The 15651-nt window shown below is 45.6% G+C and overlaps 1 protein-coding gene across 2 annotated transcripts in view; it reads left to right on the top strand.

Annotated features, from left to right (window-relative positions):
- LOC147418359 (autophagy-like protein) overlaps window positions 1-15651 on the top strand; it is a 56637-nt gene that overhangs the window by 36572 nt on the left and 4414 nt on the right. The gene's annotated exons all lie outside the window — the stretch shown is intronic.

Below are 15651 nucleotides of genomic sequence, written 5' to 3'. Positions count from 1 at the left end.
CTTTAGTGCTCTCTTGCCCTCAGGCCTAGACTCCCTCTGTTCCACACTAGCTATGCAATGCAAGGCAGTTAGATTTCCCGAGGGGTGTTTCCAAAAAGTGAAAGTAAATAGATAATAAGAAAGAAATCAACAAAAAGGATAGATAGTAGTCACACGCTAGTGACATACCCCCCTCTTGAAATCTCAAACGTCCTCGTTTGCATCTATGTCGTATATGCTCCTAGTCAACACTGATGTATTTAACACCTATCGACACATGTACGACACATACATGCTCATTGTCAACCCAGGTGTATTCAACACCTTGTCGACACATGTATTGCTTGCGTGTGAACCCTGTCCCAATGACATGCTCATTGTCAACCCTGGTGTATTCAACACCTCGTTGACACATGTATTGCTTGCGTGTGAACCCTGTCCCAATGACATAGTGGTAGCTTCGCACTCTGCCATTGCTTTGGGTCACTAACTTTCCAATGACAAAATGGTAGCTGCACATTTTGCCATTGTCTTATAGTACACATTGGATCCCGTAACACTTTCGAGCATACCCAAATCGACAGTTTAAGAATGCAGTTACATATGTACTCTTTAATAGAAGCAATTACTGTATCCTTGACAAACTGACAAGAAATACTCACTTCTATAGCACTAACCAAACTCATTCCATAAGAGCAATTGCCAAATTGACAATCTGTACAGCTCTAACATTCATGTAACAGGTATTTCATTTGAGCTCACTTTAAATACCATGTACATCATTTGTTTCAAAAGCCATTGTCTCTGAAACCGGCCCGTAGGGCGGTAGGCGTTGGCTTTCACCCGAAATTCTTTACTTTATACACACACACAGAGCACTTTGCAAAGAGAACCTGTAGTGGGAATTAACACTTCAACTCACACACGGCTCGGAAGCTAGAATGCTCCGAGCAGACGCCGACAACCTGTAGGCCCCAAAATTGGCGCCCCTTTCGGTATTTCTTTATTCTTTAGGAGGGTAAATTACAAGGTAAGGTCCTGGGAATCCTTCACGTGTATCCACCTAGATACCATTTGATTTGGCCAAATTTCGGCAGCATAACAGCCCCAAAACTTGCGCGAAACCAATTCCCCTGCTGGAACTCGCTTGCACTGGCGTATACCCTCTGATTCCTGTCCAAAAACAGTAAATTCAGCACGCTGTATTTACTGGTTTTTGCCCTGTTTTCAGCCCCAAACAGTCCCCTAACTGTCCTTTGCCAGTGGGGCACGATTCCCAATGATCCTGGCGTCCGTATGGCTGAAAAACAGTCAAATTACAGCGCATACACAGTGCTGATTTTGCACCTGTACGGTGAGGTTATGACCCTCACCAGTGCCTGCTTTGGAGCAGCAGTTAGCTACCCCTGTTCCTGCTCAAGGAGGCTCTTGCCTTAGCACAAAAGCATGAACCCACACAACTGTACATCAGTCAAATGAGTAGCCCTCTTGTGGGGCATCACATAACTGCACGTAGGGGAGAAAGAGAGCAGTATGTAGCGTGCGGGGCATCACTCCCGTCACCATACTGTGCATAGAGGGCAAGGTAAGCATTCCATAGCTTCTGTACCTGTTGCAATCCGCCTGTGGCTGAAAATGGCGCCCCCTTTGATGATATGCAGCTCGTTTTTGCCTCCCAGAGTGGCAGAATCGCTCACAAGCTGACACGTCGCCCAGTTTCCGAGTTTGGGCTTTCCCTGCTAAAAATATCTCAACTGGTGCGTCAGTTGACTTCGCGGCAGAGTTGTAAAGTGTTCCCCTAGTCATACCGAAGGTAATGACGCGAACACATTTCGTGGCCCAAAATAGCAGTTCCCTAAATTTTAGGAGATGCTTCCGTTGGGCTCCCACTGGTCTTCTGACCATCTATCCTCATTGGGACCGCATCCAAAAATGCAATGTGGCCCAACTGTCGGATACTTTTTCTTGGTAGTCCCACCTTGACTTTACGCCTTAATTGAGTTCACTTCCTAGTATCCACCAACTTGCTAAGTGCGACGGGGGGACCTATATGATCTTGCTCTGAGCCTAGACATCCTCTTACCATACGAATTCCAGTGCCGACCACTTCCCGTCTGCGGGTGAATCTACCGTTCACATTGGCCATACAATGTCCGACCGTTAGCTACTTCAAAAAGAGGGTCTTAAACAAATAAAATAAACCCCATTGGAAAGAAACCAACAACCAAGGTTAGCAGTTGCCACATCTCTGTGACATGGTTAATAACTGCCACGTCCTCGTGACATACCCCCCTCTTGAAATCGCAAACGTCCTCGATTGCATACCATAAATACACGCCACTGATGATCTTGTGCTATTAACACTCTTTTATCATCGCATGTATCCGCAAGAAAGGTCGTAACATACATAGATACAAATGACTTAATGAGGCCTTCATACTTTTGCCATTTCTATCTATGGCACTGAATTCATATGTACATTCGATGTACTAGCTCTATCATTACCCCTCCTTTGCACACGTTGGGTTGGGGCATAAGTAGGCTGTAACCCAAAGGCTTCAAGGTAAAGCTGCAATACATTTGGTGACTCTGACAGTTCATGCTCTTCCATCCACTTTGCATCCATAGGCGGATAGTTCTTGAACTTCACCAAATAGCGTCTTGCAACTTGTCCTTTAACTTTTCTGTCCTTATGTGCCAAAACTTGCTCAGGTACCAAGATCTCATCAAGTTCTTCAACTTCTGGCTGATCCTCAACTGGCATATCTTCTGGCACATCACCCACGAAGGGTCTTAGAAGACTCACATGAAACGCATTATGAATCTTCCATGCATCAGGCAATTTCAGCCTGTAAGCCACATCGCTAATCTTGTCAAGCACTTGAAAAGGCCCATAGTAACGCATGCTGAGCTTAGGAAACAGCCGTTCCTTGCCCTTCATCTTCTTTAACCTTGCCTTTTCGAACCTTAAGAGAACCCAATCACCAGGTGATAGTAGCAATTCACGACGGTGACGATCAGCAGCCTTTTTCTGTTTTGCCTGAGTCTTCTCCAAGGCAACTTTAATCTTCTTATACATCTCATCCATGTTCTCAACATATCGATCTGCCTCAAAGATCTTGTCCTTTGTGTGCAAAATGGGAGGAACCTTTTTGCCGCCTTCAACAATTTCAAAAGGTGCTTTGCCAGTAGACGAATGCACCGTATTATTGTACGCATACTCAAGCATAGGCAAATACTGTTCCCACTTGCCCTTATTATCTGACACATAGCATTTCAGCAGATCTAAGACAGTAGAATTGGCCTCTTCTGACTGTCCTTCAGTTTGTGGATGAAACGAAGACGAGAACTTGAGCGTAGTACCCATGTTCTCAAACAATCCTCTCCAGAACAAACTGGTCATGCGAGGATCACGATCACTGATAATCGATTGTGGCATACCATGGTACTTAAACACATTGTACATGAACAAGCGTGCCATCTGATCAGATTTTATCTTCTTCCTGACAGGGATAAAATGGGCCTGCTTGCTGAACCTGCAGATAATGGTCCATATACCATCATTCCCTGTTGGTGTCCTTGGAAGATCAAAGATAAAGTCCATAGCAATGCTTTCCCATGGCTTATCCGGAATCGGCAGTGGTTGTAACAATCCTGGTGCCTTTTGCCTGTCAAACTTGACCTTTTGGCAAACTATGCATGCTCGCACAAAGGCATCCACATCTCTCCTCAAGGTAGGCCAATAGAAGAACGTCTCTACCGCTTTAACTGTTGCATCAATGCCACGATGCCCTGCATACAGTGGGACATGACTCTCTTCCATGACCTTATGTCGCAGTGGCCTAGTGACACAAAGTCTGCCATGCATCATCATAAAACCATCTCTGAGGAGGTAGTGCTCGTGATGTTGCCCCTCTTGTAACTGTTCAAAGATCCTTGCAAAATCTTCATCAGCAATATACTGTTCCTTCATGTCATCTAACTCCTGATGATAAGGAATTGACACAGCTGAAATTTGTGGCTTTCTTGATAACGCATCAGCCACAACATTCTTCTTGCCTTCCACATGCATAATCTGGAAGTGGAACATGGAAAGAATGTTTGCCCATCACATATGCTTTTCGGATAACTTTGACTTTGTCAAGAAGTATCGCAAGGTCTGATGATCTGTTTGGACAACAAAATTAGCACCTAAGAGGTAGTGCTTCCAGCTAGAAAGCGCATGAATCACGGCCAAGAGCTCTTTCTCATAGACTTGCATAGTCCTCTCTGGCCCTTGCAAAATTCGGCTTTCATAGGCTACTACCCGTCCATCTTGCATTAGCACTGCTCCGATGCTACTGCCACACGCGTCACACTGGACCACAAATGACTTCCTGAGATCTGGCAGAACAATAACTGGATCTGAAGTCAACTTTTCCTTTAAGAGACTAAAAGCTGAAATCTCTTTTTGGGTCCATCTGAAAGTGACCTCTTTCTTTTGCAATGCGTGAAGAGGCGATGCTATCTCTGCAAAATTTCTGATAAACCTTCTATAGTAGGAACACAATCCCAAGAAGCTTCTGACATCGTGCACAGTCTTCAAGTCTGGCCATGTCTTGATAGCTTCGACCTTTGCGGGATCCATTCTAACACCATCCTTTGAGACTATGTGGCCCAGAAAGTGGATCTCTTCAAGGAAGAATTCACTTTTCTTAGGATTGACAAGTAACCTGTGACTGCGCAGCTCTTCGAACACAATGGTCAAGTGACGCCTATGCTCCTCTTCATTCTTCGAATACACAATCATGTCATCGAAGAATGTTCCAACAAACTGTTGATGCGAGCGGAAAATCCGGTCCATCATTCTGTTGAACGTGGCTGGAGCATTTGTTAGCCCAAACGGCATCACTAGAAACTCATAAAGACCAAATGTCGTTCTAAACGCAGTCTTGTGCACATCCTCTGGGCTTATACGAATCTGATGGTACCCACTCTTCAGGTCTATCTTGCTGAAAATTGCAGCACCCTCTAAACGATCGAGAATATCATCAATGCGAGGAATAGGAAACCTATTCTTGATGGTATTCTTATTCAACGCACGGTAATCAATACACATGCGCCATGAGCCATCCTTCTTCTGCACTAGGAGCACTGGGGAGCAAAAGGGTGAAGAACTAGGCTGAATCAGCCCCTTCTCTAATAACTCCTCAACCTGGCCCATAATCTCTTTCTGCTGCGCCGCACTAACCCTGTAGGGAGGTCTATTTGGTGGGCTACACCCTGGCACCAAATCTATCCGATGGTCCTCAGGTCTCTCTGGCGGCAATGGCGACGGTAATGAATCAGAAAAACAGTCACTAAACTTTTGCAAAAATGCTGACCTTTCTTTATCTAACACACATAAATTTGACTGATCACTATCTGAGACATCACGTGCAAAAATGAAGTACACAGAAAGATGATTCTTTATTACAGAAGTGATAGCAGAAGCAGATACAATAGGGACTGACTCTCCTTTAAGCTTTACATCCAAGATGTGAGTTTTGCCCCTATGCTGTACAGTGATCTTTTTGTTGTAGGCATCCAAGACTCCATGCACTCGGAACATCCACGGGATCCCCAACAAGGCGTCACAACCTTCCAGCGGCATGATGTAAAACTCTTCAGTGTCCACATACGACTGAATATGCAGACGCAGTTTTCCAATGATGGGAGTAATACACTCTGAGTGGCCAGGACATGCCAACCCTGCCTCTGCTGTGTACCCCATCTCTTCAGCTTTGATGCCGAGCTTCATAGCTAACTCTGGTGAGATAAAGTTGGCTTTGGCACCTGGATCAAAGAAGATGAGTGCCGTCTGATCTCTAACTTTACCCCATGCCCTGCATAACTCACTGGCATCTGTGCTGGGCCTGTCACCCACCATGTCTGGCACTAAACCTGTCGTGGGTTTTGGCTTCTTGTCTTTCTGGTCTTCTTTATCCTCTGAGTCAGCTGGCCTTTTCCTTTTTGGACAATTGATAGAAAAGTGACCAGGTTGCTTGCATATAAAGCATTTGTTCTCAGCCATTAGGACCTTCTTTTCCTCGAGCGACTTGCGCACAAAAGGCTTCCTTTTCTGTTTCTTTGCCTGCGCTCCAGAAGTCCCAGCTGAATCCTTGTCTTTGGTGGCCTGTTCAGACCCCTGTGACGCATCAGGAGCCGTCTTCACAAAGGGCTTCTTCGCTGAATTTTTCTTTTGCTGCCCTCCTTTATCACTGCTCGGAAATCCATTGTCCTCTCCTTTCAACAGGGCAAGACCAGTGTTCGCAACTTCCATAAGCTGAGTAAGGGTAGCCACTCTATTCTTTGTACAGTAATCGCGAAGCCCTTTAGGCAACCCACAACAATACTTCTCTATCTGCTCTGTCAGTGGCACAAATCTGTAGGAGGTCACTGAGAGTAATGCTTTACAAAACCTCCTATTGTACTCCAGCAAGCTCTTGCACGAAGCTGCCGTAAGCTGGTGCCAATCTGTCAAGACATCGGCTTCAAATTCATTTGATAGCCAAGCAGATGCAAACATTTGCTTGAAGTAAACCCAAGTGGCGGGTGCCTGTCCTTGCATTAACAATGTCGTCCACCATGTAAGCGCATTGTCCTTTAAGAAAGTGGCAGCTTTCCTAACCTTCGAGGCCTCTGTAAAATTCCCTCCCGCATAAGCTGTATCAAACTGCTGGAGGAAAGTGAGTGCCTTTGTCTTGTCCTCGAAACCACTGAAGGTACTGAACTTTACTGCTGCACCACCTTCTTTGTAAGCCTTCGGCTTCTCTAGTGCCCCCAAGTTGTCATACGGGATGGTCTGCAACATGGGCACTATAGTAGGCATGATCGGCACGTGTTGGCCATTCACATTTTGCGTCAGAGGTGCGATATCTGGCTGCTGTGTAGAAAAACCAGCCATGCCAAAATGACCCTGTGGCACCCCAAACTGGCCCTGGTTGCCGTGGAAACCTTGCTGCATGCCGATAGTACCATACATGGGGTTTGGCATGATGCCTTGCATACCCCCGAACACTGTTCCTGGCATGTACGGCTGACTTCCAGACGCATAACCAGCCATACTTTGGAACACTGATCCACCCCCGAAATACCCAGGATGTACTGTGGGTGGTGGAAAAACTGAGTGCATAGCCTGGTATCCAGCTCCCTGTCCATTCAAGACAGCATGCTGGCTCTGAAAGGTGGCGGGCTGAACTGGCATAACCTGTGGAATAGGCGTTCTAGCCACCTGTTCAAGCACGGGAGGAACCTGCTTTGGAGCCCCCGACTCCGCAACATGCGAGTGTTCCCTTTCCTCCTGCGCCTCATGAAGTACCTGGGCTTGAGCTTCAACAAGCTCCGTACGCGGCGTAGGTTGCCTATTTTGATGTTGCACTGGTGGCGCTTGCAAGAATTCCATAAACCTCGGATTCTGCACTAGCTGCGAAAAGACATTCACCGCGGCAACTAACTGAGTCTTAAACGCATCATCCTCGAGTTGCCCTGTCATAAAGCCCTGTACTACTGGAGGGACATTCACGTTGACAGGAGGTACAGACTGACGTGGCCGTGAGCTCTCGCCAATCTCAAAAACCATAGGAATCTCCTGCCTGTCCTCTGGAGAGGAACCCTCTTCCATAATTCCCTTCCCCTTGTCGGTCATAGTGTAATCCCCGCGTTCTTGCAATGTGTGTCTTTACCCTGAACAATCCAGGCTCACTCTTTGAGGAAAAACTGATTGATATCCCGGCAATGGAACCATGAAACCGGCCCGTAGGGCGGTAGGCGTTGGCTTTCACCCGAAATTCTTTACTTTATACACACACACAGAGCACTTTGCAAAGAGAACCTGTAATGGGAATTAACACTTCAACTCACACACGGCTCGGAAGCTAGAATGCTCCGAGCAGACGCCGACAACCTGTAGGCCCCAAAATTGGCGCCCCTTTCGGTATTTCTTTATTCTTTTGGATGGTAAATTACAAGGTAAGGTCCTGGGAATCCTTCACGTGTATCCACCTAGATACCATTTGATTTGGCCAAATTTCGGCAGCATAACAGCCCCAAAACTTTCGCGAAACCAATTCCCCTGCTGGAACTCGCTTGCACTGGCGTATACCCTCTGATTCCTGTCCAAAAACAGTAAATTCAGCACGCTGTATTTACTGGTTTTTGCCCTGTTTTCAGCCCCAAACAGTCCCCTAACTGTCCTTTGCCAGTGGGGCACGATTCCCAATGATCCTGGCGTCCGTATGGCTGAAAAATAGTCAAATTACAGCGCATACACAGCGCTGATTTTGCACCTGTACGGTGAGGTTATGACCCTCACCAGTGCCTGCTTTGGAGCAGCAGTTAGCTACCCCTGTTCTTGCTCAAGGAGGCTCTTGCCTCAGCACAAAAGCATGAACCCACACAACTGTACATCAGTCAAATGAGTAGCCCTCTTGTGGGGCATCACATAACTGCACGTAGGGGAGAAAGAGAGCAGTATGTAGCGTGCGGGGCATCACTCCCGTCACCATACTGTGCATAGAGGGCAAGGTAAGCATTCCATAGCTTCTGTACCTGTTGCAATCCGCCTGTGGCTGAAAATGGCGCCCCCTTTGATGATATGCAGCTCGTTTTTGCCTCCCAGAGTGGCAGAATCGCTCACAAGCTGACACGTCGCCCAGTTTCCGAGTTTGGGCTTTCCCTGCTAAAAATATCTCAACTGGTGCGTCAGTTGACTTCGCGGCAGAGTTGTAAAGTGTTCCCCTAGTCATACCGAAGGTAATGACGCGAACACATTTCGTGGCCCAAAATAGCAGTTCCCTAAATTTTAGGAGATGCTTCCGTTGGGCTCCCACTGGTCTTCTGACCATCTATCCTCATTGGGACCGCATCCAAAAATGCAATGTGGCCCAATTGTCGGATACTTTTTCTTGGTAGTCCCACCTTGACTTTACGCCTTAATTGAGTTCACTTCCTAGTATCCACCAACTTGCTAAGTGCGACGGGGGGACCTATATGATCTTGCTCTGAGCCTAGACATCCTCTTACCATACGAATTCCAGTGCCGACCACTTCCCGTCTGCGGGTGAATCTACCGTTCACATTGGCCATACAATGTCCGACCGTTTGCTACTTCAAAAAGAGGGTCTTAAACAAATAAAATAAACCCCATTGGAAAGAAACCAACAACCAAGGTTAGCAGTTGCCACATCTCTGTGACATGGTTAATAACTGCCACGTCCTCGTGTAGGTTTGAAACTCAAGGGGTCAAGGTAGGTTGCAAATCGAAGGCTTCAAGGTAAAGTGATAACAAGGTAAAGTGATAGTAGCAATTCACGACGGTGACGATCAGCTGCTTTCTTTTGCTTTGCCTGAGTCTTTTCTAAGGCCACTTTGACCTTCTTGTACATTTCATCCATGTCCTGAACATACTTATCTGCTTCAAATATCTTGTCCTTTGTATGCAGTATGGGAGGAACTTTCTTGCCACCTTCAACAATCTCAAAAGGTGCCTTGCCAGTTGACGAATGCACTGTATTATTGTATGCATACTCCACCAATGGCAAATACTGCTCCCACTTTCCTTTATGCTCTGACACATTGCACTTCAGCAGATCTAGGACAGTAGAATTTGCCTCTTCTGACTGCCCATCTGTTTGAGGATGAAATGACGAAGAGAATTTGAGCGTTGTGCCCATATTCTCAAACAAGCCTCTCCAGAACAAACTTGTCATGCGTGGATCGCGGTCGCTAACAATCGACTGTGGCATGCGACGATACTTGAAAATATTGCTCATAAACAAGCGTGCCATCTGATCTGGCTTTATCTTCTTCCTGACAAGAATAAAATGAGCCTGCTTGTTGAATCTGCAAATAATGGTCCAAATACCATCGTTTCCTGTCTGCGTTCTCGGAAGATCAAAGATAAAATCCATAGCAATACTTTCCCATGGTTTATCTGGAATAGGTAGTGGTTGCAATAACCCTGGTGCCTTTTGCCTGTCAAACTTGACCTTCTGGCAAATTAGGCATTCTCGCACAAAGGCATCCACATCTCTTCTCAACGTAGGCCAATAGAAGAATGTCTCAACCGCTTAACTGTAGCATCTATACCACGATGCCCTGCATATGGTGGGACATGACTCTCTTCCATAACTTTGCGTCGCAATGGCTTTGTGACACAATCTGCCATGCATCATCATGAACCCGTCTTTAAGAAGATAGTGTTCATGACGTTGTCCATCCATTAGTTGCTCGAAGACCCTTGCAAAATCTTCATCATTTGCATACTGTTCTCTCATATCATCAAGTTCATGATGATAAGGAATTGACACAGCTGAAATTTGTGGCTTCCTTGACAAGGCATCAGCCACAACGTTCTTCCTGCCTTCCACATGCACAATCTGAAAATGGAACATGGACAAGATATTTGCCCATCGCATATGCTTCTTAGATAACTTTGTCTGTGTCAAGAAGTATCGCAAGGTCTGATGGTCCGTTTGGACAACGAAATCTGCACCTAGCAGGTAGTGTTTCCAACTCAAGAGCGCATGAATCATAGCCAGTAACTCTTTCTCATAGACCTGCATGGTCATCTTTGGCCCTTGCAAAATTCTGCTCTCATAGGCTACTACCCTGCCATCTTGGATTAGCACTGCACCAATGCTACTACCAGAGGCGTCACATTGGACCACAAATGACTTCCTAAGATCTGGCAACACAATGACTGGATCTGAAGTCATCTTTTCCTTTAAGAGATTAAAAGCTGAAATCTCTTTCTGTGTCCATTTAAAGGTGACTGCCTTCTTTTGAAGAGCATATAAAGGTGAAGCAATCTCAGCGAAATTTCGGATAAACCGTCTGTAATAGGAGCAATCCCAAGAAACTTCGGACATCGTGCACCGTCTTTAAATCTGGCCATGACTTGATCGCTTCAACTTTTGCAGGATCCATTCTGACACCATCCTTTGAGACAATGTGCCCCAAAAAGTGGATCTCTTCCAGAAAAAATTCACTTTTCTTTGCATTGATGAGCAACCTATGACTGAGTAGCTCTTTGAACACAATGGCCAAGTGATGCCTATGCTCCTCTTCATTCTTTGAGTAGACTATCATGTCATCAAAGAATGTTCCAACAAACTGCTGGTGTGGACGGAAAATTCTGTCCATCATCCTATTGAATGTAGCAGGAGCATTTGTGAGACCAAAGGGCATCACTAAAAATTCGTGAAGGCCAAACGTTGTTCTAAAAGCAGTCTTGTGCACATCCTCTGATCTAATGCGGATCTGATGGTACCCACTCTTTAGATCTATCCTGTTGATGGTACCCACTCTTTAGATCTATCCTGCTAAACATAGCTGCTCCTTCTAATTTGGCGAGAATATCATCAATGCTAGGTATAGGGAACCTATTCTTGATGGTATTCTTGTTCAGTGCACGGTAGTCGATGCACATACGCCATGAGCCATCCTTTTTCTGCACCAACAACACTGGAGAACAGAATGGGGATGAACTGGGCTGAATCAGCCCCTTTTTTAACAGCTCTTGTACTTGGCCCATTATCTCTTTCTGTCGAGCCGCACTAACCCTGTACGGAGGCTTATTTGGTGGGCTACTGCCTGGCACCAAATCTATCGCATGGTCCTCGGGTCTCTCTGGCGGTAATTGAGACGGTAATGAATCGGAAAAACAGTCACTATACTGTTGTAAAAACATTGACCTTTCTTTATCTAGCATAGATAAATTTGATTTATCACAATCTGACACTTCACGTGCAAAAACCAAGTACGCAGAAAGATGCTTTTTCATTACAGAAGTAATAGCAGAAGCTGATATAGTGGGAATAGACTCCCCTTTAAGCTTTATATCCAGAATGTGAGTCTTTCCCTTGCTCTGTACAGTGATCTTTTTGTTGTAGGCATCCATGATTCCCTGTACACGAGATGGATATGTAGACGCAACTTTCCAATGATGGGTGTCACAGCCTCTGTATGGCCGGGACATGCCAAACCTGCCTTTGCTGTATACCCCATCTCTTCAGGTCTGATTCCCAACTTTGAAGCCAATTCTGGGGAAATGAAGTTGACTTTGGCACTTGGATCAAAGAAGATAAGCAATGTTTGATCCCTGACCTTTCCCCATGCTCTACAAAGCTCACTTGCATTTGAATTTGGCTTATCTCCCACCATATCTGGCACTAGACCAGCCATGGGCTTCTTTCCTTTCTTGTCTTCCTTGTCTTCAGAATCAGTTGGCCTTTTCTTTGTAGGACAATTGTAAGCAATGTGGCCAGGCTGCTCACTGATGAAGCATTTGTTCTCTGACCTCAGGACCTTCTTTTGCTCTTGCGACTTGCGAGGAAAACGTCTTTTCCATTTCTTCGTTGGTCCCTTTTCTGATTCAGCCGTAGCTTTGTCTTTGCCTGCGTTGGCTGGCTCCCGAGTCACTTTAGGAACCTCCTTGGGAACATACTTCTTCGCTGAATTTTTCTTGGCTGATCCTTCCTTGACGCCAGTATTAAATTCACAATCTTCTCCCTTGAGCAAACCATTGCCAGTGTTTGCTACCTCGATGAGCTGCGTCTAAGTAGTGACTTTGGTCTTCGTACAGTACTTTCTCAATCCTTTGGGTAGGCCACAACAGTATTTTTCAATCTGTTCTGTCAATGGCACAAACCTATAGGAAGTTACTGGAAGTAGAGCTTTCCAAAACTTCCGATTGTAGTCATCCAGATTCTTGCAAGTAGCAGCATTAAGCTGGTGCCATTCTGTCATGACATCTGCTTCAAAGTCATCAGATAACCATGCTGCTGCAAAAATCTACTTGAAGTAAATCCATGTGGACGGAGCTTGCCCTTGAAGCAATAAAGTTGTCCACCATTGTCCCGCATTCCCTTCCAAGAAAGTGGCTGCCTTGCGGACCTTTGAAGCCTCTGTAAAGTTTCCCCCTGCATAGGCCTTGTCAAACTGCTGGAGGAATGAGAGAGCCTTCTTCCTATCATCAAACCTTGTAAAGGTCGTGAATGTCACACCTTTGCCACCTTCTTTGTACGGAGTTGGCCTCTCCAGCGACGTTAAATTGTCATATGGAAGTGACTGAAACATGGGAACACTGTTAGGGTTCATTTGTGTTCCCTGACCGCAATTAAGTTGTCCTGGAAATGCCATATTTGGCTGTTGATTTGTAATTCCAGCCATACCAAAATTTGCCTGTGGCATCCCAAATTGGCCCGTGACACCATACGGGTTGGGCATCATCGTTTGAGCACCCCCAAATACCGTTCCTGGCGTGTAAAACTGATTTCCAGGTGCATGACCAGCCATGCTCTGGAATACGGATCCACCCCCAAAATAGTCAGGGTGTACTGAAGGTGGTGGGAAGACTTGTTGCATAGCCTGTAGGTTGCTTCCCTGCCCATTAGAACCAGCTATAGGCTGCTGAAAAGTGGCTGGCTGAACTGGTATAGCTTGAAAGACTGGCATCTTAGCCACCTGTTCTTGCACCTTAGGCACAGGTTGTGAATACTGCATGTTCTCCGTCAAGTGTACAGGTGTTTCCATTGACTCTAGAGTATGAATCACCTGTGCTTGAGCCTTAACAGGCTTCTGAATACGATCCAGTGACCCGACTTGCTGAGACGGAAGAGGAGGTTGCAGAAAGGCTAAGAACCTCGGGTTCTGCATTACCTGTGTGAACATAGCCACAACAGTAGCCAATTAGGTCCTGAATATATCATCATCCGTCTGTGGTGGTCTTGAAGACTCACCCACTTCATGTGTGTGTTGACCCTGTGAAGAGGAAACCTCTTCAGTCACATCATATGGTCTGTCAGTCATAATTGCAATTCCCTGTGTCTGGTCTATGATCCCCTGTGTCTTCAGGCCCAAACTGACCAAGGCTCACTTCTATGGGAAAAAGTGATTTAATCCCGTCGACGGAACCATGAAACTGGCCTGTTCAATCCAAAAAGGGCAATAGACTTTACTTCAAACCTTGATTTAGCTTTCACCCATTATTAGTCGTCTATTCTACCTGTACTTTCAAGACACAACACGGAGGAAAGGGATACAGGTTGCTAGAATGCACCTGTATGAGAAGACCGACACCAGATTGGCCCCTAACTTAGGCGCCCCTTTCGGTATTTCTTTATTGTTTAAAAGAGGGAATAAATGCTGTGGTTCCCTACAAGCTGCCCCGCACAAACTTGGCTGAATTTCAACTGTTCCGGCCCGATTTCGGCAGCATAACTGTACTAGGTCCCTTCACAGTCAGTATTCCCACGCATTGAATGACTTTCCCGATGCATACGGGCACTTTGCAAAACCTGGCGAGAATCTGCAGCACGCTGAATTCTCTGTTTTCAGCCCCGAAAATGCGCCAGATCACTTGTACACCGGTCTCCTCGCGTCCCCGAACCTCTTGGGGGTATTAGGGACCGTTTAGGGCCAAAACCCTAAACCTGCAAAAATACACAGCAGGCTGTAATTTACTATTTCGGGCTCCGTTTCGCGTGCCAGTCGCATCTGTAGCAAGTCCTCGAGCTCCCGCACCTGTAGGGCTACTTGCCCTTTGAATCGGACGAGATTTCTGGCGTGAAACCTCTCCGAGCCCTTCTCCTCTCTAAAATCAGCGCCCCCTTCTCTTGCATGAGGAAAGTGCACCAGAAGGTGCCACTTGGCACATTTATAAGCATTTTCCCGTTTCGGGGTTGCCGCCTAAAAATCTCCCAACCGGTCGCCTAGTTGACTTCACGGCGGAGTAAGAAAATGTTCTCCTTGTCATTCCGGAGGTAATGATGCAAACACACTTTCAAGTCCCAAAATAGTAGTTCCCTAAATTTTAGGAGATGTTGCCATTGTATCTTTCTAGGTCCTCTGACCCTCTTTGTACACTGCAGCCACACCCAGAACTGAAATGTAGCCTCTGTAACAAAGGATTCCAGTTTGGCTAGTCAATGACCCCACTTGGCTAACCATAGTCCTTGTCCAACTTTAGTGCTCTCTTGCCCTCAGGCCTAGACTCCCTCTGTTCCACACTAGCTATGCAATGCAGGGCAGTTAGATTTCCCGAGGGGTGTTTCCAAAAAGTGAAAGTAAATAGATAATAAGAAAGAAATCAACAAAAAGGATAGATAGTAGTCACACGGACAGTCTGTGTGCTTCAAGAAAGACTAACAAATTGAGTGTTGTAGTGAAAGTGGAATGGAAAAACATTGGGGGGATAGACTAGAGACTCTCTAGCCAATACAATGATACAGAATGAGGGCTGATGAATATATAGTCTGTGTGCTTCAAGAAAGACTAACAAATTGAGTGTTGTAGTGAAAGTGGAATGGAAAAACATTGGGGGGATAGACTAGAGACTCTCTAGCCAATACAATGATACAGAATGAGGGCTGATGAATATATATATATATATATATATATATATATATATATATATATATATATATATATATATATATATATATAAATGAGCTATGGGACCAACAAGTTACAAATTGGTGAATCTGATACAATGTCTGTGTGCTTCAAGAAAGACTAACAAACTGAGTGTTGTAGTGAAAGTGGAATGGAAAAAAATTGGGGGGATAGACTAGAGACTCTCTAGCCAATACAATGATACAGAATAAATGAGCTATGGGACCAACAAGTTACAAATTGGTGAATCTAATACAG

This window comes from Adiantum capillus-veneris, chromosome 30, assembly GCF_014529385.1.
Source record: "Adiantum capillus-veneris isolate H3 chromosome 30, ASM1452938v2, whole genome shotgun sequence".
NCBI lineage: Eukaryota > Viridiplantae > Streptophyta > Polypodiopsida > Polypodiales > Pteridaceae > Adiantum > Adiantum capillus-veneris.
Note: the sequence above shows the minus strand (reverse complement) of the source record. Positions and strands in the feature narration are given on the sequence as shown.